General features: G+C 41.9%; 1 long non-coding RNA gene across 2 annotated transcripts; it reads right to left on the bottom strand.

Annotated features, from left to right (window-relative positions):
• Positions 1-648: 648 nt before the first annotated feature.
• On the bottom strand, positions 649-9003 carry LOC140527947 (uncharacterized). Of its 2 annotated transcripts, none has more exons than XR_011974989.1 (5): positions 8679-9003; positions 7394-8172; positions 1703-1772; positions 1332-1454; positions 649-810 (listed from the first exon to the last, which is right to left on the bottom strand). It is a non-coding gene; the product is annotated as an uncharacterized lncRNA (long non-coding RNA). The 2 variants fall into 2 exon arrangements; XR_011974988.1 differs by lacking the exon at positions 8679-9003 and adding an exon at positions 8467-8671.
• Between the last annotated feature and the right edge of the window lie 18915 nt (positions 9004-27918).

The following is a 27918-nucleotide window of genomic DNA, read 5'->3' as shown; positions in this document are numbered from 1 at the left end:
CGGATAGATGCAAATCTACGCTCGGGTAATTGTATGTTGGGTGTCTTTGACTAATGCGATTGTTGGTGCCTCTGCATTGTTCAGAGAGCCATTAGTCAAAGAGCAAATTAGAAACAATTTCTTGACTACGAAAAATGACTCAATCCTTCCCAGAGACGACTAGATGGTGAGAGAAAGAAGCCATTGCTGGTCTTTGGCTGATCTCTTCCGCAGCCACCTGGGAGTGCCCCAAATTTGAAGGGAGTAAGATAAGGGAGAAGGAATTTCCCCCCATTCTCCCTCCATATACACACTTGACTTGTGGTTTGGGCTTTGGCTGGTTGGGCAGAGATCCAAGGAAGGAGATGGAGCAGACATTTCTTGTCCCTTAGACCCCATAGGAGAAACTCAGATTCCCATAGCACCAGGGTCAATTTTCCCATGAACGATTCTGGAAGTTTGCAAGGACAAAGGCAAAGAAATTAAAATGAAAACAAATACAACCTGAAGGAATGCCCAATGACAGCCTACAGAATTGGGATCCCCAGAACTTAGCTTTTGACAATGTTGCCCCCTCCCCAACACGTGTTCTAGGCCTTTCTTCTCCTTACACTAACAGAAATCAACAGGGAACTGAGTTTATGAAGAAGAGACCCTTACTGAACTTGCTTATGACTGGAATACATTTTTATTATATTATTCTTTTCACCATAGTTGTAAGAACCATGTACTGGAGGCCAGGTCTCCAATAACTCATCAGACCATCATTTCTCAGATGTGTACTTTGTAGAACTGCCAGGAAGATAGATGCTGGGGCCTGGGTAGACTGTGCTGAAAGGGAGCAGAGAAGCCCAGTGAGTAAAGATGAAGTTCTCCCAGATATCTAGAGGTTTGGGAGGATGGGGCTTGTAGGATGACATTTGGTAGGTCTGTGTTGCCCAGGAACAACTTCAAGAATCTAAAATGGTTCTCCCTCAGGCCATACTTATAAGACTAGAGGTGAAAAGTCCCCAGTAAATTCCTAGGGTTCTTTCCAAACAGTTGTAGATATGTGGGGGGGGAGGGGGGGTTCTCAACATAGCATAAGTTCTGTTTTAGCATGTTTATCCAAAACACAGGAGAGGAAGGGGGTAAAAATCTCAGCTATGCCATCAGTAGGAGCCCCTGAAGGGAGAGTGTGACCCTTGACCTTTGCCTGCCCCTGAGGTAGAAGGTTACAACAGGCCAAAGGAAAAGAGAAACGTCCCTTTCATGAATTGCCCCAGGGAAACATCTCAGCCTCCAGTTGCCCTAATGAACAATCCAACTTAGTATAGACTGGGAGCCCGAAGCTTCATCCTTTCATTACTTGCCAGGGTAGGATAGGCCCTTAGGCAGAGGCCTTGAGGCCTCCACAGACCTCTTTCCCGAGGTTTGTCTGAGATAGGAGTTTCTCTGCAGTTGTTCCTGGCCTTGTTCAAGATTTGAGTTTAGAACTGAAATAGAGAAGTTGCTGGCATCAGAGCAGGAAGGGACATAGAATCAAGGAACATAATAAAAAAGAACGTTACTGTGAAACCCCAAGGGAGTTTGGATCTGTCCAAAAGGACGCCAGCCCACTTATATACAGTCACACATAGAACACAGACTATGCCCTTCCTTTAGCTTATTCTCTCCTTTCAATGGGAAAGTTCTCAGCTTAGAACCTGGCTTTCTGTTATACTTTCTAACCTAGGTTCCTTACCTAACCCCCAGAGCACTCCATTGGTTCTCTGAGGATCAAAGCCTCCATATCTCTCGAAAACAGGAGCTCTCTGCTAAGAATGAAAGAGAGAAAGAGTTGGGATTCATCTTATGACCCATACACACACTTATATATGATATACCTTTGTAGGTTAACACAATCAGATCCATATATGCATAAATACAGGACACATCTGTCCATACATATAAAGGCAGTGTAAACAGAAGATTCAGACGTTGTGAGATGGAGTGGAGTTGTAGGAATAGCATTGAGATGAAGAAGAAAGTCAAATAAGTATATTTTCTCTTTTTTCCCCCTGAGAATGATGCATAATTTTAATTTTTATTGTTAGTTCACTCCAACCAAATCAGGAGTCTGCTTCCTTCACCTCCCCAGCTCAGTGAATAATTCTTTGTTAAATGTGGGGTCCTAATTTGTAGCTAAATCCATCCCAGCATATTCACAGGGACAGCATAACTCAGTATGCTTGTTGTGGGAGGTTATCAATGAGAAAATCCATCTGGATTAAATTCAAGTGATTTTAATAAACAGACAAATCCATTCCAGTACCACACTGACTTTAAAAAAAAAATTAGGGTCATTATTGTTGTTATTAAAGGGAAGAAAAGGGACCATAAGGAGACTAACAATCATTAGTGTAAGAGGGAAGGTACTAAGAGAAGAGAATTTCAGAGTCCAGATTGCTGGGGACTCCAGAAATTCAAATCTGTTGGTCTGGATCACCCCTCCCACCTTCATTCCCTCTCAACTGCCCCTGCCATCCCAGTTCTAGCCACTGCCCTCAGTTAAATTTCCCTTTTCTCCCCAAGGGAACTAGGAAGAAGATTGTACAATCCAAATTTGTACAATCCAAATGAGGTCACTAATGGAAAGAAGAAATCAATGCTTGATCCTGGCAGATAGAACTCCACTTCCCCGGCCCCCAACATATACTCTCCCACAACCTCAGGGGCCAGTCCCTGCTCCAATTTAGAAGGCTCTGTCCTCTGTGGAATCTGGTAAGATGACATTAGGGGTGGGGAGAAGAGTAGGTTTTCAAGAGATCGATAAAGAGTCTTAGAAGCTGCAAAAGTATTTTTTTGAAGGGACATTGCAGCTGTGGACATAATATTTGCAAAGCACTTACAAGCACAATGTCTGGCACATATATGGCATACAATACATGCCTATTGCCTTCCCTTCTCTTCCCCTGTGGAACCAGTTGAGACAAAGTATGTAGGAGATACAGTATGTAGGATATAGGTAAGGGGGACAGAATGTGTATGTGTGCACATAGGCTCTGCTACAATAATAGAGAGCTGGTTTCCTAGTCAGAAAGAATAGATTCAAGCCTGCCTCTTTTACATACTGCTTGTGTGACCCTGGACAAGATGCCACCTCTCAGTACTCCCAGGAAACTCTAAAATTAAAGACGACCTGCATCAGCAGAAACAAAGTTCCTCAGTAGGAGCCAATGAAATAAAAGGTACGGTGATTTTTGAAAACTGGTATTTATATGCATATATATTATACACTTACATTTTTCACTGACAGGCAGTGTGCCATCATGACAATTTGGAAAGACCTGGGTTCCAGTTCAATCTCTGATATATGTGTGACCCTAGGCTGATCATTAAGTCTCTTATGAGTTGCTGACTTTATACACAGTGGAAGGAATTTCCACACCTGAAGGTGCCAGTACCTATAAAATCATCGATCCATTCCTTCTTAATTTCCCTCCCTTGGGAGCAAAATTAAAGCATTTTACCCAATGTGAATTCCAAGAGAAAAACAACTGATCCCCAATTTCCTTGGACACATTGGAGGGGGTGGTGGGTGGAATAATTTACTGCTAGAAGGTACCTATAGGCAAGAGATAGGCTAACTTTATAAATATTCCATTGACTGACTGATTGCTTCACTTGGGTGCTGTTGAGGGAGAAGAAGGGAATGACTTTAATGTCTTTTCAGTTGCAGAAATAAGGAAGTGGGACAGTTAACCACAGACAGAAAGCTATTTTTAGGCCAAGCTACCAAAGAGAGAAGTCTCAGGCCTTCCAGAAGAAAAGTAGAATGGCATTCCCTGAATTCCCTAGTAAAGCTCATTCCCAGTGAAAGAACTACACTAGAGGTAGGCAGACAACAGGCTTCACTCCCCTGAGTACCAGCTTATTTGTAAGACTATGTATCACTGTCAGTGTGTGTCTGGAATTAGGAAAGGAGGTGGATAGGTGGGAAAGGTGGCCTTAGGGAGGAGTCAAAGAGATTTCCCCCCAAGGATTCTTGCCAATTACACCTAAGGGTTGGGCAACCTACCTACGTGGCTGATCACTGACTAGGAGAGGGAGAGAACACACTTCCTCTGGCTTCCTGGTAGAGTTATGTCTCCGATTTTTTCCAGTGATCTCAAGGCCTGGTCCTCCCTCTTAAACAGGGCCATACTACAACTGACAGGGAAGTTGTACTTAGTACTGTTATATATTCACTCCTTGCACAGCATCACTGTGACATAAGCAGGGAATTCCGCCCCAGAAAAGAAGGAAAAAGAGGGAGAAAGGAAAGAAGGAAGGAAGGAAGGAAGGAAGGAAGGAAGGAAGGAAGGAAGGAAAGATGGAAGGATGGAAGAAGGAAGCAAGTAATTCTCAGAATCTGGAGATACTTGCATAGCATTACTACTCCCTTCTGGTCTCTCCACCACCACTACGGTCTTGTCAATCCCAACTCTCAGGTGAAGGGGAAAAGATGACTAAATCCCCCAGAGAAGGAAAGAGAAATGCAGAGAGAAAATGTCACCTATCACCCTCTCCCATCACTTCCTTTTTTCCTTTCCTCCAGGATTTAGAAGAGCTCACTGCAAACTCTTTTCCCCCTCCTACTCCACCGTATCACACCCCCATCCCCCTCCTTTTCCAGGAATTGGAAAAGTTCCCTCCCCCTCGGGATCCCCCACTGTGAGGAGCCAGCCTGGCCGCAGTCTCTCCCCAACCTGACCCAGCCTCTGCGCCAACCCCGACCCCAGAGGGCAAAGCTGGGAGAATAGGACTGAGGATGAGGGGGCGGGAAGGAGAGACAACAAGAGCTCTGGGCCAGAGAAAGAAAAGTCCGCCGCGAGTTTCTTACTTTTGATTCTGATACATAAAATGTGACACACGAGCAAACACATGCAGAGCATGCTCCTTATCTCTGCCAGCACGCACGCACACGCGCGCGCGGGCACACACCACACACACACACACACACACACACACACACACACACACACACACACACACACACACTTTTCCTCTTTCCCTTCCTCTCTGTGAAACCGTCACCCGCCCACGGACTCCCCGAATTCTGTCTCTACAGATGAGGACCCTCCGCTTTCCACCCCCCGCCCACTGCAAGGCTCAGGCGCCTGCGGGCTCCCGCTCCGGCGGGGGACATGGGGCATATCGGGACGAGAGCAGAAGCTGGCACCCCCGGGGGCCCAGTTAGTACCAGCGCGCGGGCTTCCAGGCCAAGTCCAGAATCTCTCCGCATCCCCTCCCCGACTGCGCGCGCGCGCGCACACACACACATACACACACACACACACACACACAGACACACACACACACACACACACACAGACACACACACACACACACACACACACCCCTCCTTTCTCACAGCACACTTCCAGGCGCGAAGCCAGTCCCGCTTTGGGAGGATTTTCTTTCCCCCTCATATCCCATTTTTCCAATAACTCAAATAGCTCACTGCCCTTTGAACTTCTGGAGAACAGGGTCATGAGTAGGAGTGGAATGGAGAAGGCCCCCTCTCCCTTGATCCCCTTTAAGATGCAAGGCATAGCTCAGGGTAAAGGGATTGAACCAAAGCAGCTCAAACACAAACCCGCTTTATCTCCGAGCCTCCTTTATGCGTTTACTACCCAGCTCCAGAGGAATGGGAAAAATAGATAAGCAAGAAGTTCCCAAACCAGCAACACAGCTGCATATTTTAGACCCATTTCTTTTACTTGGAGAGAATGGGACACTGGGGACCCCTCACCCCACCTTCCTCCACGGCCCACCCCACCCCCCGCACAGCCTCTTTTCTTCCCCCAGATAGAGAAGACAGGGCCAGAGCTGGCATGGCCACTGGGGCCTGTAAGTGCAAACCTCCGGTTTCTTTCTCTCTGAGCTGAAACCTGGGGCAGGCAAGGAAGGGCAGTCTTAGGTTTTTTTTTTGCATACAGTTAAGTCAATACCTTTGAAATCATTTAATGAATTTTCTTCCTCAGTAGTGCAATTATATTTTCCATTCCACACGAATTCAAGCTTTGCTGCCAAAGGAATGCAATTCTTTGCAGGCAAAGGGGATAGGAGGCAGAGATATGCCCTTCGAGCGAAAACTCCCCGCAAAGGAATATTCCCACATAATCTTCCCCCTCCTGTCAAGTCCGCAGGAAATTGGGGGTGGGAGGGAGGGATAGAATACTGTGGCTTGACTTCGGTGGGGGAAAGGTGAGAACCATGGTTTCCAGTTTACATAGCCGCAGGTTGGTTTTGTTTCTGGACTGAGATATCTGGTCCAGACGCTGGTTCTAATTGAGGTGGAACAGAGGAACCTGTAAGTTCAACCAGCGAGCGATTCCTTGGGACCAAGGTTTCAGTTTTAAAATAAAAGGAAAATGGATCCAACCACTAGTCTAGAGTATTTTAAAGCTTTCTTTCAATCCTAGGCCCCTAACCAAGAGACGGACTGCAGGGGAGAAATGAACTCCCTGTGTCTATCCACTCCACATTTTTTCTTTTATTGCTATTATTATTTATAATATGCAAAATGCAAGGATGATCGAGGAATGAACTCCCAAAGCCTTCCTGATGCCCAGGTGCAAATTTGGAGGACTTCTCCATCCCTTGGCATGTAGCAGCTGAATATATGTATATATGTATATATATATATATATATATATTACACATCGACTATTACATATTCTTTTATATTTTTAAAAATAGCCTTTATAGTACAGTGCAGTACTGAAGTAGGAGGGTAAAAACCCAAACAAATAAAAAACAACCACAGGCACAGCTAAGTAATATATATGTATGTATATATATACATATATATATATATATACACACATATCTCCCATGGTGTGTGTGAGGGGGTGTGTGAGCCCTGAAGGATGGATAGAGTCCGTAGGCTTGGCAGTAAAAAAATTTCAGGAGCGAGATCGGAGGGTGGGGTAGAGAAGAGCAGGAAAGTGATGGGGGGGGGGGGAAGATGGAGGGAGTGTTCTTTTTTTTTCTGGAAAAGATCCGATCTGGTGAAAAGGGTTTGAGAAAAGTTAAAGGTAGGCTCAGAACGAGCGAGCCATCTCTGCCTGCATTGAACCCGCTGCGGGTAGCAGCTCAGCGGCCAGGGACACAGAAAGGGGTGGTGATGCGTAAAGCCGAGCCTGAAACCCTGCTCCGGGTCCCCACCGCGTTCCATGCAGCTTCAGTCTTCTGAGCAGTAGGGGGGGAAAGACCGTGTGTATTTCTTCGTGCGAGAAGGACTTGGAGAGGAGAAACACTGAAGGTGGTGGAGAGGAAAGAAAGCTCGGAGGGGGATCTCCCCTCCCCATCTCCGTAAGGAAAACCCCCTACATCGCAGGAGCGGCCACGCGGCAGAGAACGAAAGAAGAAATGCCAAGTCGCCCCAATCCAAATCAAAGCCACCTACCGGGACTGGCGGTCCACTCAGAGGCATCAAGGTCCTGTCGGGATCTCCCGGGGGAGATGGCCTCTCCGGACCCGAATCCGGGGTCGGGGCGGGGGGCAGGGGGGTGGTGGCTGCACAGCACCAAACACCTCGAAGACTTGTCCTGGAGGGAGGATCCACCCCCTCCCCCAAGTAAAGTGGGAGTTGCTCTGGATCTCCTCTGGAGCAGGGAATTTGGAGGTTTGAAAAGATAACTTTTTTTTAAATCGAGATGTGAGATTTTATTTTATTTTTATTTCAATCCTCCGGAGGCTGCGGCTCCTGCGTCCCCTACCTGCTAGTGCCGAGTAAATCCCATTCCATTAGAGCGGGGAGGCGGCCAGGCGCTCCATAACCACAAATTTATGGCATGGGTGACGTGCTTCCCTCTCCCACAATGGGGCCCGGTGACATTAAACAGAAAATTGATGAGAGAGAAGCGAAATCTAATCTCTTTTCCACCTCTTCGCCATTTCTTCTTGCGTTTTCTGGTTGGGGGTGAGTTAGGGGGAGGGGAGCTGGGAAGGAAGACATCGCTGAGTTCGCGGCACAAGGTTATTCCTTCTTAATTCATTTTTCCTTTCCAGGGAGGTGCGGGGCAGGGGGAAGGGGGGAGGGGGGAGCCTTGCCTTAGCTCCCAAGTGGCCGTCATATGATCTCTCCGTCTATTTTCCAGCGGAATTGCGGCTCCCTTTTCGCGCTCCCCATTCCGAGAGAAATGTGGAGGACGTGAGGGTGGAAGCGGGGAAGAGCACTCCAGCCTATAGAAAAATCCCGGGGTGGGGGTGGGGGAGATGTGGCGAGGAAGAAAGAGACAACGGCTATCTGTGTCGTGCCCGACTGCGGCCATAGCATCCCGCCCTCCCCCCTTCCCTTCCACCATCCCAACCCCCGGCCCAGCCCTAGGGAACCATCCGCCTTTCCCCCAGTCCCCTTTGGCTGGCCCGGCCGCTTTCGGGCACCGAGAGGCTCCTGCCCCAGTCTCCGGGACCAGAAGCTTGAGAATGGGGTAGGAGGGGCAGGAGGGCAGGAACCCCCTAAGAAACTTCCAGTACCTGGCCGCAGCTCGGTTTGGCAGAGAGCTCCGAGTATCGGGTCCGGGGCGGAGACCCGGAGGCTCCGCCACCTCCCCGAAAGTCCCCTCCGCCCTGCCCCCCAAAACCCTAGCTTGCAAAAATAAAAAAATGAAATGACCACACGAGACACTCTTGGAAGTGCTTGCCAAGCAGCAGCAGCGCTTTACTGCCCGCGACCCGCCTCGCTTTACCTTCGCCTTGGCAGCGCATCACTACGCGGCGCTTCCCCGTTTTGCACCCGGCGGCTCCTGGCCCAGGCCCAGGGACAAGAGAGCCGGCGGAGCTTGGAGTTCGCCGCCTGACTTTCTTAAAGGCGCCACGCCGCTGTGGCCCTCCGGGCTCTGCCTCCCTCCATTATCTTCTCCCCACCTCCTCCCTCTGGTCGTCTTTTGTCCTCGTGGCCAGAAAGGGCACTGCCTGGGGACCGCAGAAGCCGGGAAGGAGGCGCAGGAGCCAGCGGTGCTGCACTAGGGCGGGATAGCGACGGGCGCGCGCTCAGACACACACACTCAGACACACACATACACACACACACACTCTCTCTCTCTCTTTTCTCTCTCTCTCTCTCTCTTGTCTCTCTCTCTGTCTCTCTCTCTCTTCTCCTTCAGAACCCAGGACCACACCCTCAACCCTGTGAGGTTCCGCAGCCTCATGCAGCCAGGGCAAGGGATAAATGAAAGCTATTTCAATACCCAGGCCTGACTTTCCCTCTCAGATTGACAATCTGAGCAGTAGGGCAATCCCAGCCACAACACGGTCTGCAATGAAAAGTCACAAAACCTTTTCTTTGCTTATTTGGTTGTTTAAGACAAAGGTGGACTTCCAGTCTGAACTGGGATTAGTAGCCACATTTCAAAAAAGAAAAAAGATATGTTCGGGAAAATGCAAAATTATAAGCTTGATTTTGATCCTTAGCAAAACTCTTGAGTATGTCATTAGATTTTTTTCTTTCTTTCGTCAACTTATAAGAAAGAGGCGATCACTTAGGAACTAGCACGGGTTCACTGATGTAAAGTCATATCAAACTAACCTCATTTCCTTTCTTGATAGCGCTACCAAAATGGGTAAATTAAGGAAACAAGTAGAAACAAAATGGCTGTTGATTTTAGGAGAGCATCTGACAAAATCTCTTTATGAAATCTGTGGATAATGTCAAAATGTAGTTTGAATAATAAATAAATTAGGGAATCTTAGATGGTTGAACCACTTTAACCATATTCTTAGTGGAATGCCATAAATGACTTTGATTTCATTTATGTAGCTTACTTTCCCAACTATTATCTCATCTGATTTTCACAAAGGTGTTTTCTGATTTTACAGATGAAGAAACTGACTGCAGAAACTGGAAAACTCTAGAACTAGAGCCCAGATATTCTAACTTCTGGGCCCCTGCTTTTTCTTCTATCCTTCACTGCTGTTCTGTTGAGCAGTTTTATGAAGGCGTATAAAATATTATTATGAAACTGGTAGTTTACACAAAGCTGAGAGGAAGAGCTAATATTTTGAATGACAGAATCAATATTCAGACATATCTTGGCAGGCTGAAACAATATGAAACTTAAAGAAAATAAATGTAAGGTCCTGGATTTAGCTTTAAAAAATCAATTCTACTGGTACAGGATGGCTTAACTACAATTTTCATTTTTTTAAAAACTGGATTTTTTAGGTGATCATAAGTTCAATATGAAATTGTGTAACATGAAAAAACTAATCTAGAAGTACAGAGTGCTGACCTAGCATAGTTGTAGCCTTACTCTGTTCTAAACTGATCAGTCCACATGAAAGATGGGCAAATTGAAGTCCTTCTGAGAAAGTTAAAGACAGTCAGTCAGTAAACAGGCATTTATTAAGTACCTGTATGCTAGGTACTGTGCTAAATGCTAGAGATCCAAAGAAAGTCAAAAGACAGTTCCTACCCTCAAAGAATTCACAGTCTAATGGGAAGACAACATGAAAGCAACTATGTACAAAGAATATTATATATATACACATGCATATAAATACATACATATATGTACATATACATTATATGCAGCAGCTAGGTGGCGCAGTGGGTAGAGCACCAGTATAGGAGGATCTGAGTTCAAATCTCACCTCAGACATTTGACACTCACTAGCTGTGTGACCTTGGGCAAGTCACTTAACCCCAGTTGCCTCATCCTGGGTCACCTCCAGTCATCCTGATGAATATCTGGTCCCTGGATTCAGATGGCTCTGGAGGAAAATGAGCCTGGTGACATGCACATTCCTCCCTCACTCCGAACAAAGTCAAATGCAAGTCATGTCATCATTTCTCTGATGGCATGATCTTCTTTGCCAACAAAGGACGAACACACATTTTATGTATATGTGTGTGCGTGTATGTGTGTGTGTGTGTGTGTATGTATAAAATGAACAGAGAGAAGGAGGATTAAGAATTGAGAGGGATTAAAAAAGTATTGAGCATTGAGGGGAATCAGTAAAGGCTTCTTATACAAGGTATGGTTCTAGCTGAGACTTGAAGGAAGCCAGGGAAGTCAGGAGGCAGAGATGAGAAGTGAGGAAATTACAGGCAAGAGATAGAGATAGTGCCTTTGGGTCTGGAGATGTCTTGTTTGAACAAGGAATCCAAGGATATTTTATCATAGAATACATGGGGGTCAGTAAGATATAAGAAACTCAGAAAAAGTGGCAGAAGATCTGACTGTGAAAGGCTTAGAATGCCAAAGAGAGGGGGTAATGGGGAGCTACTGGAGTTGCTTAAATAAGTGGGAGTGACGTAGTCATATTTACACTTTAGGAAGATCAAGTGGAGAATACATTGGACTAGAGAGTCTAGGCAGGGTAGCCAACCAAAAGTTCAGGAATGAAGAGATGAAGGTCTGTGTCAGGGTGATTGGCAGTGACAGTGGAGAAAAGGCAGTATATATGAGATATTACCCACCACTAAAATTGACAGGCCTTGGCAACAGATTGAATATCAGTGAGGGTGAAAGGTGAGAGAATGAGGCGTCAAAAATGATACCTAGGTTTCAGGCTTGAGAGGATGGTGGTGACCTGAAAAGCAATAGCAAAGTTTGGAAAGATTGGTGGCAGGGGAGGAAGATGAGTTTAGTTTTGGATATGTTAAATTTAAGATGTTTACAAGACATCCAGTTTCAGATGTCCAGTAGGCAACTGGAGATGGTAAAGCTAGAGATTAAGAGTGAAACTAGGGCTGGATAAGTACATCTGAGAATCATGAGCCTAGGAATAATTGAATCAGTATCTTCTTCTGGGCCCAAGATAGAACTCCGTGGGACATGCACAGTTATTGGGTGCAATTTGGATGAAAATTCTCAAAAGAGCCCCACCAGGAGGGTCAGACAAGGTTGGAAGAGTTCTAGGATAGTATCATGGAAGCTAGAGAGAAGAGAATATCAAGGAGAAGAAGGGGATCAACCATGTCAAAGGCCACAGAGAGGTCAAGAAGGATGAAGACTGGGAAAAAAAGACCATAAGATTTGACAATTAAGAGACCATTGGATGGTGATGAGAGAAAAATTGAAAGAACTAGGAAGATTTAACCCAGAGAAAACTTGGGAGTAGGACATAGGAATAAAACAACATAACTCCCATCAAATATATAAAGGATCCAATAGGCATCTGTGTGTATCCATCCTTCGTTGCCAAAGAAGACCATGCCATTAGAGAAATGATGACATTACTTGCACTTGACTTTGTTCGGAGTGAGGGAGGGATGTGCATGTCACCAGGCTCACTTTTCCTCCAGAGCCATCTGAATCCAGGGACCAGATATTCATCAGGATGACTGGAGATGACCCAGGATGAGGCAACTGGGGTTAAGTGACTTGCCCAAGGTCACACAGCTAGTGAGTATCAAGTGTCTGGGGTGAAATTTGAACTCAGGTCCTCCTGACTCCTGCACTGGTGCTCTATCCACTGCACCACTTAGCTGCCCCAAATATATAAAGAGATTTCCTCTAAAAGATGGATTAGATCTATCCTGTATGGAAGGTAGAACAAGAATTCATACATATGATCTACATATGGAGACAGGCTTCTGTCAATTATAAGGAAAAACTAACAATTAAAGATATCCAAAGAAGACAAGATTTCTTGAAATAGTCACGCTATGTCAATGGCATTGTTCCAATTACAGACAGCATGACCACCAGTCTTGGATATTTTAGAAGGGACTGCTGAATTGAATTCAGTGTAAGTATAGATGAGAGGTAGCATGTTGAATTAAGAAAAGGAAAGGATTAGGAGGCAGAGGGGGGTTCTTGTACTGATTCTACTGTGCAACCTTGGAGAAGACACTTCATCTTCTGGATCTCCTACCCTGGGTGACCACCATCCCATGCCTCATCCTGTGGCCCCCTGGGATTACATGCCCCACCCCACTATTAAAATAGAAAAAAGATAAATAAAGATAAGTAAGTTTAGGTTATTTTTAAATATTTCATAGCAACTCAGGTCTGGAACCCAGAGGTGAGGAAAAATGAGTTCTTCATTTCCCTTTGCATTTTTGTCTTTATTGTTATAAGTAAATCATTAAAAAATACAAAGGCTTTCCAGACCAGACAACTAATTCCCAAAGGTTTCTCTTCATCTAGTTACAGTTATAGCTAGCTATGGCTCTATGAGGAAGAAATATTGGAGAATAATTTGGCCTACCATTCTCATTTTACAGATAAGCAAACTGAGACCTTTAGAGTTGCATAATGATTTGCCCAAAGGTCAAAAAATAGATAGCAGAGGCAGTAGAGAACGAAAGTCTTCTAGTTATAGATCCAGTGCTATCACCTACTGGACAATTTTCCTACTTCTAGTTTAGCTGTGGTATTTATAAGAAACTTCATATTCGTCACCTGAGCAACCAACTCCCATTCTGGGTTCAAAACAAAACAAAATTAGCCCTCAGGAAAGAAGTTCATTATTTTAGATTCATAAGGACCTGAGAAGCCATCTAGTTCAAACCCCTCAATTTATTAATAATAATTAGAATAGCTTGAATTCACATAGCACTTTACCAAAAAAACCCCAAACAACTTGTTTGATCTTCATAACAACACTAGGGGATGGGTGCTATTATTATCCCCATTTTACAGATGAGGAAGCTGAGGAAAACAGAGCTTAAGTGACTTGCCCAAGGTTAGATAGCTAGTATTTGAAACTAGATTTGAACTCAACTGTTCCTGACTCCAGGTCTGTTTCTCTATCCACTGGGTCACCAGGTTAACTGACTTGCCTAGCATCAAAAGAATAGTAAGTGACAGAGGTGGGGTTTGAACCCAGTTCTTCTGATTCCAAATCTAATCCTCCTTTCTGTACCATCAGGCCTTTCACATGTTGGTCAGACTTGGTAATAGTAATAAGAAGGAGGAAGGAGACCGCTGAAAGAAGTTGGGGATTGGAGGTTACTAGATATTAGGGCTAAGAAGAGGAAAAGTGACAACTCCTGACTCAATCAGTTGATTTATCTAACCAAGATAGGTCACTTAAAGATGTTGTTGTTGAGTTATATTCAACTTTTCATGACCCTATTTGGAATTTTCTTGGCAAAAATACTGGAGTGGTTTGCCATTTCCTTCTCAAGTTCATTTTACAGATGGAGAACTGAGGCAAATAGGGTTAAAAGTGACTTGCCCAGGATCACATAGCTTGTAAGTGTCAGAATTACTATTTATTTTTAGTTACTGTTTAGAGTTACTATTTATTTTTAGTTTATTTTTAGAGGGTAGATTTGAATTCAGGAATATGAGTACAGTATATGGGAAGGAAGCAGCTTTCATGTTTTATACAATATTAGATATTGGAGAAGGTTTGCTATCCAATATGCCTCATTCTATTACTAGATTGTAAACTCCTTGAAAAGACACTGGATTTGGAGTCCAAAGATCTGAATTTGAATCCCAGCTTTGCTACTTGTTACCTGTGTAAATTTATTTATTTTTGTTGTGGGGAGGTGTAGACAACTGGAGTTAAGTGACTCACCTAGGATCATATAGCTAGTAAGTGTCTAAGGCTGGACTTGAATTCAGGTTTTCCTGACTCTAGAACTGGTGCTCTTTCCACTGTGCTACCTAGCTGCCCTATACCTGTATGAATATAGACAAATCAATTTCTCTAAGTCTCAATCTCCTCATCCGTAAAATAAGGGAGCTAGACTACATGGGTTCTAAATGTCTCTCATAGCATTACATTTTAGGATCTTGTGTTTCTTTTCCTTTTCATTCCACCCCTTCCTCAACCTCCAGGTCTATATAATTTGTTTCATCAGAGATTTTAGCTAATGGTAGCTCTCCATTGATCACACCCTAAATAAAACCCATTCTGAATGAGCAGCAGCAGCTTGACTACCACATTCCAGATCCCTTCTCTGGACATCTGTGTAAAGAAGGGGCACTAAATGACCATATTTTCAGACTATTGCCTATAAACATGATCTGAGATTAATTGTTTTTAATTTGTTTATATGAAAAGTCTTATTACAATTAGGACTATCCCAGAAAACCTGGGACATAAAGACTGAATGCAGAAACTCACCGCCAGGGAACAATTCAGTATTTGTCTGTAGACTGTCCATAATCTGACTTTATACAATTTTCTGGCAGGTGCTTGTTTTGCAAACAGAGGGGGGAGGGAAATGGAGGTGGTTGAATTTGAGGAATGTGACTAGGCACTCAGCAGTGGGAACTTTGTTCCATGGTCTTGGACTTTGGAGACTAACATGGCTTACTTGCGGTGACCTACTTCAATCTCAGGGTCAATTGTAATGAGATTATGGATTGACTTTCTCCTCCAGTGTCTAGGGGCAAAACCATAGTCAAGAGAACTAGTAATGGCCTAGCTCACAATTGGTAAGCTTTGGGGAGCATGAAAATTAGGCAATTGTTTTAGGATCATCACTCTAACTATCTTTACTAAACCCTATCCCCATTTATTAAATGGCCTGCAAAGTGAGGGATTAACTTGAGGTCCCCTTCAGGCCTTACAAGAAGGGTTCTTAAACTTTTGGTATCATGGACCCCTTTGGTACTCTGGTGAAACCTGTTGGATTCCTTAAATGCATAAAATAAAATACATAGGACTAAAATGGAAATCAATTATATTGAAATGCAGCTATCAGAATGTTTAAAAAAAGTTCATGGATCCCAGTTAAATCTACTGTCTTAAAAGCCATGCCAACCACTGGGTCCTTTCCAGAATCTGGGGGTGAAGAATTCTGTTATTTTATTTTTAAAGTAAATTTTTAAGTATCTACTATGTGAAAAATATTGTGCTATGCACTGGAGATACAAAAACAAGGTAGGACCCTGACCTGGCTCATAAGGGACTTACAATCTAAGAGATATAACTGTCCTTATTCTTGGAAACAGGCTTCATAGGGAATGGATGTGAATTAAGAGGTAGACAGAAAGGGAAAAAATATAAGCAGAGCAGTGTGTAGAATGGAGGTTGATGGGGCTGGGTGAGTAAAATAGGAGGGCTAAAGTTTTTTCTATTCATTTGCAACCCTTTACACACATGCTTAGGAGCCTTGAAGGATAAGTGGGGTAAAGGGGACCCAACAGTATTAGTAGGGTAAGAAGGTGCAGTGAATAGAGAGATTGGAGAAAGATCCCTTTCTCCCCTTTTCATCCCAACTACCCCACCTCCTACCCACTCCTATCCCTCCACCCTCTATCCCTGCCCCGCCCCCCCCCCCCCCAAGCAGGCAGAGTTTCTGTGGCCCTGCTCTGCTGCTTGCCTCTCTCCCTTTTGTTTGGTGATTTACATTATTAATAAAACCCCAAGTACAAAGTTCAAAGGTTTAAGTTCAACTATGGAAAGGCAAGATGGTTCCTCCTGCCCTGGGCTGGAGAGGGAAAGATTTATCAAAAACAATCACTGTACTTTAGGAGAAGGGCAGTAATTGGTGTTTTTTGGTCTTTCTTCCCCTCCAGTCAAAGTTTCTTGTAAATGATATATTTCAAACTGCAGCAGTTATGAAGAGTACAGAGGCTCTATACAGAATGCTCCTTTTGATGGCCAATGCTTATATTTCTTTCCTCCTTCCCTCAATCCTCCATCAGGTATACATCTACACATATACAAGCACTCATGTACACATACACATCTTGTACATAAACCAGGGTTCTTAACTGTTTTCTATGTGTTATGGACTCCATCAGTTTGATAAAACTCACAGATCTTTTCTCAGAATAATGTTTTTAAAGGTATAAAATAAAATATATAGCATTTCAAATGAAACCAGTGTTAAAATAGAGTCACCAAAATAGTCAGTTTAAGAATCCTTAGTACAGAATCTTGTCCACTGCAGGTGTCTAATAAATGTTGACTTGGTTTGTTGAATACATATGTCTACAAGCACATACCCACAAACTTGCATTTGCAGGGGACGGACCTGAGTTGTGATTTCACTGGCATAACGAGCTACCTGGTGAGAAAACTCCTTACTCTGAAACTCAGTCTTAGAGAGCTATTACCTATTCACTTAGGTCCCCAAATCCGCGTAGGAACACTTAGCATGTACCTTATACTTGGGTCTGTCCGCACATTTATGTGCACAAGTGTAAAAGGCTGAAGTTCCCCAGCCCCTACACCCCTCATATGTGCTGCATACTTAGGCATGGATCCCTGTATAAGATCTCCCTTTCCTATGGGCAGTTTTTCCATCTTCTCAGTGGTCATCCTAGGCTCTCCAGCAATGATGGGGCAGCATGGCGTGTATTGGAGAGAGCACTTTTATTGGAGTTAAAAAGAGCTGAGTTTAAATCTGGCTTCAGACACTTACTAGCTATATTATCTCAGGCAAGTCACTTAACCTGTCTGGGACTCAGTTTCCTCATCTGTAAAATGAAGGGATTGTACTCTTTCAGCTCTCAGCCTATGAATCTACGGTCCTATAAGGACAGACTCTGGGCCAGAGCCTGCTGCATTTTTTGATGACAATGAGACAGTTCAGTTCCTTTAGTTTGTTTTTAATCAAAGTTTATGAGTCAAAGACTTCTAAGGATTTCAAGAAAACCATCTCTGGAAAGGGGTCCCCTTAACCTATCTCAGAAAAATGTATAATTGGCTCTCCTTGCCTTAGAAATGTTCTAAGATTCCATAAATCAGGATTTGTAACCTTTTTTGGTGGGCCATAGGTCCCTTTTAGCAATCTGGTGAAGCTGATGGAACTCTTCTCAGAATAAGTTTTGTTGTCTACATTCTTAAGTGAAGGAAATGCTAAATTTCGGTGAAAATTTAGTGAAAACAGTGTCAGCAACACTGTGGGATGATCAGCTATGAATGACTTAGCTCTTCTCAGCAACACAATGACCTAAGACAATTTCAAAGGATTCATGATAGAAAATGCTATTCACATCCAGAGAAAGAACTGATGGAGTCTGAATATGGATTGAAACATACTATTTTCAGTTTCTTTATTTTTTCTTTTGGCATATTTCTTCTTTCATAACATGACCAATATGGAAATATACTTTACATGATTGCACATATAAAACCTATATCAAATTGCTTGTCATTTTAGGAAGCAGGTGGTGAGAAGGGAGTGAAAAAATTTGGAACTCAAAATTTAAAAAAAATGAACATTAAAATTGACTTCACATGTAAATTAAAATTAAGTCTTATTAAAAATAAATTTTTATTAAAATTGTTATATATGAATATGTAACATCATTAAAAAAATAAAATTTAGTGAAAATAAAGATGTAATTCTTTCCCCATCCAAGTTCATGGATAGGGATATATGTAAACATATGATTTATTAGTTATTTATATATCCCATTGCCAGTCAAATTTGATTTCAGAACCATAGTTTGCCTTGAATATATCAACTTGTTTTGTGTTCCACTGGGACCTACAAGTCATTTTCTACGTACCTTGGAGAGAGTCAGTTCTTGTCTTCTTAGTATATGAGAAAATAGGTGAGGAAACAGAGAGACAAGGTGAGACAAGAGAGTAAGGTTACTTATTTTTGTGATTATGAATTAATTGGAAAGGAACCCAGAGGTCCTGACTCTAATGGGTATAAAATAAAGATTTAAGTCACTATAAAATCTCACTTAATTTAGTGCATAGTAACGTGGAATTTGAAACACATTTGAACCAGTGGCAGAAGTTTAATTCTTGAAGAAAAATTTTGTAAGCAAATTATTAGTTTAAACAAGAATAATGAGAGCATGTTTTCCCTGAAAACAGAAATAATCTCTTCATTTTATTGGACTCCTTGAAGGTAAAGACTATGTTATTTATTCTTTTTCTATCCCTAGCTCCAATCATAGTAAATGGGACATTCATCTTAGGAACACACACACACACACACACACACACACACACACACAGGCACATACACAGCTGGAACCTCTCATTTTGCATATGAGGAAACAGAGGCTCAAAGAAGCTCAATGAGTTGTTTATGGTCATACATATGTAACAGGGACTTACTCTTAGGCTCTTGTCTATGTGTCAGGTTTAGAAAAATTGACCATGTTTGCAATAATTCTGTACTTAAAAGACAGAAAATGGCTAGTTTGTTGAGTCATTTTAGCCCTGTGGATTTTCTTGGCAAAGATACTGGAGTGGTTTACCATTTCTTTCTTCAGCTCATATAACAGATGAGGAAAACAGGGTAAAGTGACTTGCCTAGGAAATATCTGAGGCCAGATTTGAACTCATGAAGAAGAGTCTTCACGATTCCAGGCCTAACACTCTATCCAGTGAGCCACCTAGCTACCCAAGAGAGATGGTTAGTTGAATTAATTGAGTTACCAACCCTGGGGTAGAAATGCCACCCTTCTGTGTGGCTTTCATTTTTGTTCTCATGCTCCAAAGGGGCACCAGGTAATTTAAGGTCTGGGTCAACTATGGGTATTTAAGAGAATTCTTAAATCTAACAAATGTATTCATTAACAGAATTTTTAAAAACACCATTGAGCACAAGTATGGCAGGGGTAGGATTGGGGAGAGTTGATTCCTTTCAAGTGCATACTGACGTTGAAGGGAGGGCCTAGAATAAAAACAATACAGTCACACACCTCTCCACTTGTCCATTCGGGTAGAGGTCTTTTCTCCTGGTCTTGAAGAAATGAATTACAGATGTGGTAGACACTGGCTTGAAGTCTTGATGTAGCCATGGTATGATTGTCACCTCTTCCTTTTCCTCTGTTATTTCTGTCCTCTGTATTCTTGAAAACTCCTGTAGGTGAGGTCCCCTTTTGAGGACTGATTTTTAAATTGGTTTCCTCTCTTCTCAAGTTGGAAAGAACTCTAAATCCCAGAATCTTTGCCACCAGCCAATATCTTCCCTACCAGAGGTAAGCCAGGATTTGAATCTTGTCTTCTGACTGCAGATAAAGTACACTCTCCAGCATACCAAGTTTCAAACACCTTTCCGCTCTCCATTGACATATAGTTTATATGCTAATTAAAAATAACTTTTGATAATTTATTAATATGCTTTTCATTGAATCTCTGTTTCATAGGATCATAATTTTAGAGCTAGAAGGAAATTTAGAGGTATCTTACAACCCCTCCTCATTTTTCAGATGAGGAAACTGAGGATGAAAGATGAAAAATAACTTGACCCAAGTCACATGGGTGGTAAATAACAGAACCTGCATCTTGACCCATGTCCTCAGATTCCAAAAGGAGCTGTTTGGATATCCCCAATATATCTTCCCATAGGTCTTCTCAGCCCATCAAGTACCCAAAACTTTTCTGGTATACTCCTGAAACATGAAGGATTTACCAAATGGAGATCCAAATAGCGCACATTAGGACAAGCAGGGTAGCTCAAAAAGAAATCAAACTCAGATGAGCCCCCAAAATGTATGGGGGAACCAATAGGGATTAAGGTTTGGGTGCACATTGGAAAAAAGGCATCAGATACTAGATGGACCTCCATGATGTATCAGGGTTGGATGTGGTTACAGGGTGTTATCTGATGCTAGACTAGAAACCATACCAAAACATGGGCTTAGGGATAACTCTGTCACCACCTTACCTTAGGCTTTAGGCTCCTTATCCCTCTCTGACTGAACTCAAAGGCAGTCTAGCTGGTATGCTTTGGAGTGCACACAGAATTAACCAAAATACAAAAAATTCTCACTCTTTTTAATGGGACTGAGCCCCCATTTTCCCATGGACTAGTTCCTTTCTTCCAAACTCAATCTTCAAATTCACAAGATTGGTCAAATCAATGATTAACTTAATTGAACAAATAATCATTAACACAATGTGTGGCAAGATGCAACAGATTTGCAGTTGGAGCTGAATCTTCATTTTTCCCATCCCCTCTTCCAGCAAGTTTGAAATGGTTGAAATTCAAACTTTGCTTGGAAATTGCCCAAGCACTGTATTCTAGGGGAACAAGAAGGGGAAGGAGCTATAAACTGGACTTCACTTTGTCTTAACAATTTTAACTGGCTTGTCCTGATCAGGTCTTGGGCTTGAGATGTTCACCACTTTATCCAAGGTCCACACAGGACCTTGCCTCTCTGCTGGGGCTCACCTACCATCTGGTTTCTCCACCTGACTCGAATCCACTCTCAGTTCACACTCAACTCTTATCTTGTGCACATCACAGATTTTCCCCTATTCATAGGTCCAGGCAGGGCAGCCGCACCCTACTTCATTCTTTACTACACAGTGGGTCAAGCACAGATTCCCATAGCGATTCTCTTTTATACCCTTTTCTCCATTTTGTTGTCATGTCACATGGCCCTTAAAACCGTAGGCAAAAATTGTCTTTCAACACCACCAGTCTTAGAAGTCTGGTGTTTTTCTATGTACTTATAAACAGTCTCACCCCTAGAAAGTCTCTATGCACTACAGTCCTCCACTGTCTCCATGTTAATGTCTTGCAGGCATGTGGGGAGAGACCAGGTAGTCTGGACTGGGTTACATTACTACATGTAAAGGACATAAGGGCCCTATGCTGTTCAGAAGCACATAAGTAGGAGTGAGGAAGCTGGATGTTCCAATTTGCTGTGTCATTAGCAATGACAGGATAAAAACAGAAATGTTTCAAGGATAGACAACAGCATACGTTTGAAATGCTCAGATCTAGGCACAAGACTATTGAGGGAGAAAAATGAGAGCAGAGCACAGATGATAGCCTGGAGAACTGAGAGGGGTGGAGTAACTGCTGGGCACAGTGTGGGTGAAAACAAAGGATTAGTAGACAAAGGGAGAGATGGAATGATAAGAAGTCATGATCACAGAGGCAGCATTTTAGAAGCTTGGATCATCACCTATACCTTCTTTGTTATGGTTGATGGGTAAGGAAGAATATGAGAACAGTGACTGGCACATAAGGGATGGCCGTGAAGCAGGTGTTGACTTTTGCAACAAAGAAAGGAAATTGACTTGGAAGCTGGTAGACAGTGACAACAAAGATCTTCTGGGCAGGAAAATAGAAACAGTTGCAGTAAACAGTAAAGAAGTTACTGAGTGATGGCGAAAGAGGGAGCATTGGAAAGTGGTAGTAAAAAATCAAGAATGGTACTTACTCCTTTTCTGGTTCTGTGTCAGAGCCTGAGAGAATAAGGTGGCCAAGCTTGGAGTGTCTTTTGGAGGAAGATTAATTTTCATCAATCCATAAAAATGGAAAGAGCAGAGATTCCACAAAACGTAATGAAAAGAGAGAAAAGAGGGAGAGAGGGACTGGAGAAAAGGAAGGTTAAAGTAGTGGGGAATGAGATATAGCAGGAAATGGAAGAAGAAAAGAGAGTATCTGCCTCAGCAGATAGACTCCAAATCAAAGAGATTAAGAAGCTGGAGTGTATGAGACAAGTATGAAGGAAGTGTCTTAGGCTTTTAGGGCATAGTGTCAATAGGTTATCTCCAAATACAAGGAATGAAGGGTCCTAAGGAGGTCTTATTTTCATAAAAAGGTTTGGCAACTAGAATAAGCACCACTTTTATGAAATAGATTCTGGAATAAGAGTTCAAAATCCAGTCCCTGAAAGGGGCCAGGGTAGCAGAACCATGGTGGATAGCCCTTTGGATAAACCCACTGTTTTAGCCTTTACAAATCTTTAGGGAATTTTCACTCTCATCGAATATGTTATCCATTCCTGCACATTTTGTCATCTGAAAATCTGAAAAGGGCAATGCCTGTAGCTCCAGCTAAATAACTGAACAAAATGTTAAAACAGTTCAGGGTGGTGGGTGCGTATGATATTCCACTAGAGATCTTCCTTCATGTTTAGTCAGTCAACCAATTAATACACATATATAAAAAACTAAGGCGTAGCTCTAAAGCTAGTAGGCTAGTAGGCAGGTAGCAGCCAAGTGGTTAGGATGCTGGACCTATAGTCAGGAAGACCTGAATTCAGATGGGACCTCAGACACTCGTTAACTGTATGACGCTGGGCAAGACACTTTGGCTTCTGTTTCAGTTTCCTCATCTGTAAAATGGGGATAATGATGACACCTACTTTCCAGGATTGTTGTGGGATAATATTTGTAAAGTGCTTGGCATAGTGCCTTGTGCATAGTAGGTGGGCTCTTGATAAGTGCTTATTTCTGTTCTGCTTAGTAGGTGCTCAATAGATATTTCCTTAATGAACAAATAGTTACTAACACCACCTCTCAAAAAAAGATTATTTGTCAGGTACTAGGGTAAGTGTTGGGGATACAAAGAAAGGTAAAAGGTAGTTTCTGCTCTCGAGATACTCATAGTCTCCTGGGGGAGACAACATGCAAACAAATATATGTACATATATATGTATATATATATATACATATAAGATATAGACTATACAAGATAAATTGGAAATAATCAACAAAGGGAAGGCACTAGAATTAAAAAGGATTGGGAAGAGTTTCCTACAAAAGATAAGATTTTAGCTGGGACTTGAAGGAAGTCAGCAAAGCCTACTCTTTGAGTCTGGTCATTGAAACAATTCTAAATACATAAATACTTTAGTCAAATATTTATTCAAAAATATTTCTGGGGCTTTCCTCAATTGACTTTACCATGTTGGATCCTTTTTTTGGAGTTAATGTAAAATTGGGGTGAATCTTCACCCCAACTACTAGCACTGCTAGAAGGAACTGCCTCCCTGGACAACAGCTAAACTCACCTACGTATACTCCTCCCACATCCTTCAAAGCAATCAGATCCTGGTCAGGGAGAATAAAAATCAGTATATTTATTAAAGCAATGGCTATAAATGTTGAGCCTTTCTGGCCTAGTTTATTTGCAAAGGTCTCATCCAGCATAAACATTGTTAGCCTCATGGGCAATGGTGGACCTGCTGCAGGATGGGGTGCTACCCTGCTAGCATAGCTATCCTGGCCATGGAAAAGAAGAAAAAGGAAACAAAAAAAGAGTCAGATGATGACACTGACTTTAGTTATTTTTTAAAAACTAAATATCTATTTTAACATGTTGAATAAAAACCTGAAATATTTTTAAAAGAATAGGAAGAAATAAAAAAAAAAAAGAAGCTAGACATTGAAGATAATGCCAATATCCAATCAGTATTTATTAAGCACCTACTATGTGACAGATACTACGCTAAGCCCTGGGAATATTGTTGTTGTGTTCGTCCTTCGTTGCCAAAGAAGACCGTGCCATCAGAGAAATGATGATATGACTTGTACTTGACTTTGTTTTGAGTGAGGGAGGCCTGGGCAGGTCACCAGCCTCACTTCTCCTCCAGAGTCATCTGAATCTAGTGACCAGATATTCCTTAGGATGATGGGAGATGACCCAGGATGCACTGGGAGATGTTGGCCTCTTTAGGCCTTAGGAATATGAAAAAAATAAATAAATAAAAGCAGGAAAACAAAAAGAAAATGACAAGGTTGACATTTCTTCTATTCTTATCACAAGTTCTTAGTCAGCCACATTATGAGGCTAAAAGGACAATTTAATCAGATTTAACAAGAAGTCAGCCACCAAAATCTAAAATTATCAAGATTCATCCACTATTATTAATAAAGAACCTCTCCCTATGTATTTGTCATACCTTGAGATATTAGCCAATGATAGTATGAAGCCATTACAATTACAACAGCCATGTTAAATTTATTCTTAAATAAAATTGAATTTTTAAATGAACAAAAATTGATTTTTCTCTTCCTTCCACATTTCCCTTCCTCCTACCCCCATTAAAGAAAAACAAAAACAAAAACAAATATAGATAGATAGACAGACAGATAGATAGAAATAGATATGAATTCCTACCTTGGTCATTTCCAAAAATATATGCCTCATTTTGCATTTTGGATCTAGTGGCAGGCTTTGTCTTCAGTCCTTTGGAATGTTGGTTGGTTATTGCATTGATCAGAGTTCTCAAAACTCAAAATTACTGAAATATTTAAATACTAAGTTCCTGTTGCTGAAAATTATGTAAGTGTGTCATCTAAATCTCACACCTGCACCCTTAGAAAATTTGGACATAAAATTTTCTTAACTGCTCAAAAATCTTTGAAGACCTCCATTGGGCTTTTAACCATTTTGTTAAAAATGTAAAAATGCAACCTTGTGATTCATTTGCAAGAACTGATTGATATCAGAGAAGATTGAAATGGACTAGTAGAATTTCAACAAAAAGTGTTGCATAATTTCTTCATGGTATTTGAAAAATGAGTACCCTGATTTAGTAAGTGCAGTCATCTATGTTTCTTTGTGATGTATCTTTTTCAGTTTTGACAACCACTGAACAACAATGGTTGAACCTTGGACAACAACAATAAAAACAAATGGCTAAGAACCATATCTTTGAATTATTGTATCACACAGTGTTGATCCAAGATTTTTTAGCAATAATATAGCATAATCAATCACATTGTCTTCAATAAATCCTATTAGTGATGGCAAATTTTCTAGGCCATTAATAAATTTTTTAAAAATATTCATTTTTTAAAAATATTCATTCATTTGTGGCATGTTTTATATTTATATGTAATATGTTAATATCAGCACATGAAGGTAATTTACAAATAAATAAATCTACATTTAGTGGGATCTATGCTTAAAAAAAAACCCCTTTTTCTATTGATAGAGGTCCATGACCAAAAAAGTTTGGAGACCACTGCTCTAGGGTACTGTTCCTCTAGACCAGATGACTTGAACTCATTACACATTACCTCCCTAGAGAAAAATAATTGAATTACTCTCTTTATTTCGAAGTCCCAGAATATAAGGTTTTTCGAATCAGAAGGCTTCTTAGAGGACATCTGGTCCAACTCATACTCAAATCACATTCTTGCAAAAACGCAGCTCAAGATATCATCCAACCTTTTTTGGACATAGAATATTTGCTCTGATAGAACTATCAGCTCTTCCAATAGAACATAAGTTACTGGAGAGAAGGAACTGTTTGATTTTCATCTTTATATTCTCAATAGCTAGCACAAAGCCTGTCATCAAGGCTTTTAAATGTTAATTGAAATGAACTCATCACTTTACTCTTGTGATTAAGAATCATAAGGCTTGAAAAGATCTTAGAGTATATCTAGTCCAGCACCCTCATTTACAGTTAAGGAAGATACTGCCCAGAGAGAGAAGTGATTTGCCCAAGGGTCAAAAAGGTATTAAGTGACAGAGCCAGGATTTAACTCAGATTCAGAATCTTTCTAGTATAAGTTCCTAAGTGTGGATGTTCCCCAAGATTTTGTGTTGGGACTTCTTTTCTCTTTCTAGACTCTTGCTCCAGCCCCCACGGATTTACTATAACTATGCAGATGACTCCCAAATCTGAATAATATAGTCCTTAGTTTTTCTTCTGAGCTCCAGATCTATATTTCCAACTGCCTATTGGATATTTCCAATAGGATGCTCCATAAGCACCTCAAACTTAAAATGTCTCAAACTTCATCTTTTCTCCCAAACCCACTCCTCAAGGAAACTCTCTTGAGATCACCACTATCTTTCCAGGTACCCTGGTTGACAATGTTGACATTGAACCTTTGTTCTCTTTCATCCTACTTGTCTAATCAGTTGCCAAATAGTGTTGTTTTTGCCTCCAGGAAAAATCTCTCACATCTATTCACTTTCTTCTCATGAAGCCATCATTCTGGGCCTCTTCATTCTTGACTGTACTGTTATAAGCACCTCCTAATTGGTCTCTCTGCCTCAAAATCTTCCCTTCTCCAATCTATCTTCCATGTTGCTGCCAAACTGATTTTTCTATGGTGTAGGTCTGACCATGCCATTCCCCTACTCAATAAACTCCGATGGCTGCCCATCACTGTTAGAAGAAAATATGAGATCTTCTGTTTGGCTTTCAAAGTCCTTTACAATCTTTTCCAACTTGATTATATATTATTCTCTTTCCTGTCTGTCTGTGTTTGTCCTTCATTTTCAAAGAAGACTATGACATCAGAGAAATGATGACATGACTTGCACTTGACCTTGTTTTGAGTGAAGGAGGGCTGCGCAAGGTCACTAGCCTCACTTCCTTTCCTGGGCCATATGGATCCAGTGACCAGATATTCATCAGAATGACTGGAGAATATCCAGGATGCACTGGGAGACCTTGGCCTAGTCAGGTACTCACTTAGAGTGAGGTAATGCTCATTCAATGAATAGACCTTTTTAAGAAGTAAACAGGGAATGACCCCTTTAACGAGCGAAAGAAAGAAAAAAAATTAGTAAATCGAGCTGGGAGGAAAGCTTTCTTCTTCTTCCTCACAAATGACATTCCATCCCTAGTTTCTGAAATTGATTTGTTTATATTTATTTATATACATAAGCTCACTGAGGACAAGAGCAGCTTATTTTTGTCTTTGTACCCTCAGCATCTGGTATGATACCTGGCACATAGTAGAAACTAAATGAATTTGTGTTGATCTATTCAGGGCAGAGATGACTTTTTTTTTCTGTCTGTGTATTCCCAGTCTTTAGCACAGTATCTTACACTTATGTACTTAGAGAATGTTTGCTTAAATGGAGTTTAAGTCTCAGGGGCCTGAGAAGAAATATACATTTTTTTTTTTTTAGCAGAGAAGGAAAAGCAGAATCCTGAGTCCTTGGACACTACATAGCTTAAATAGGGGTTGACCTACCTTGAGTCTGTGAAATAAAGGTTCTTCTGGTTGGGACTCGTTCAGTTCTGGGTGTGCTGACTGTCAGACGACTTCCTTCTTACTTCTCTGTCCTCCCTTCAAAGACTGGTGCTCCCCATCTTGACTAGGCTGTAAATGAAGGGGCTACTCACAGCGATGAAAGTTTTGACCCATTCTGTTTCTGGATTGAGATGGTTTGCCCCTTCCTATGCAGCTTGATGACTCCTGCTCCCAGAAGTTCCCCTTATTGACACTGAATTTAGTGTGGATACCCAAATGACAAAACCCCCTGCAGCTCAGACCTCTCGAGTCAAGAGATCTCAGCCTCCCCAGTAGCTAGAGGAACATTCTGGATTTGGGTGGGGAATGGACAGTCAGTGAAAATATAGAGAGTTGGAAGATGTAGTTACATAT

The sequence above is a fragment of the Notamacropus eugenii genome, chromosome 2 (assembly GCF_028372415.1).
Source record: "Notamacropus eugenii isolate mMacEug1 chromosome 2, mMacEug1.pri_v2, whole genome shotgun sequence".
NCBI classification, from domain to species: Eukaryota; Metazoa; Chordata; class Mammalia; order Diprotodontia; family Macropodidae; genus Notamacropus; species Notamacropus eugenii.
This window is presented reverse-complemented; position numbering and strand designations above follow the sequence as displayed.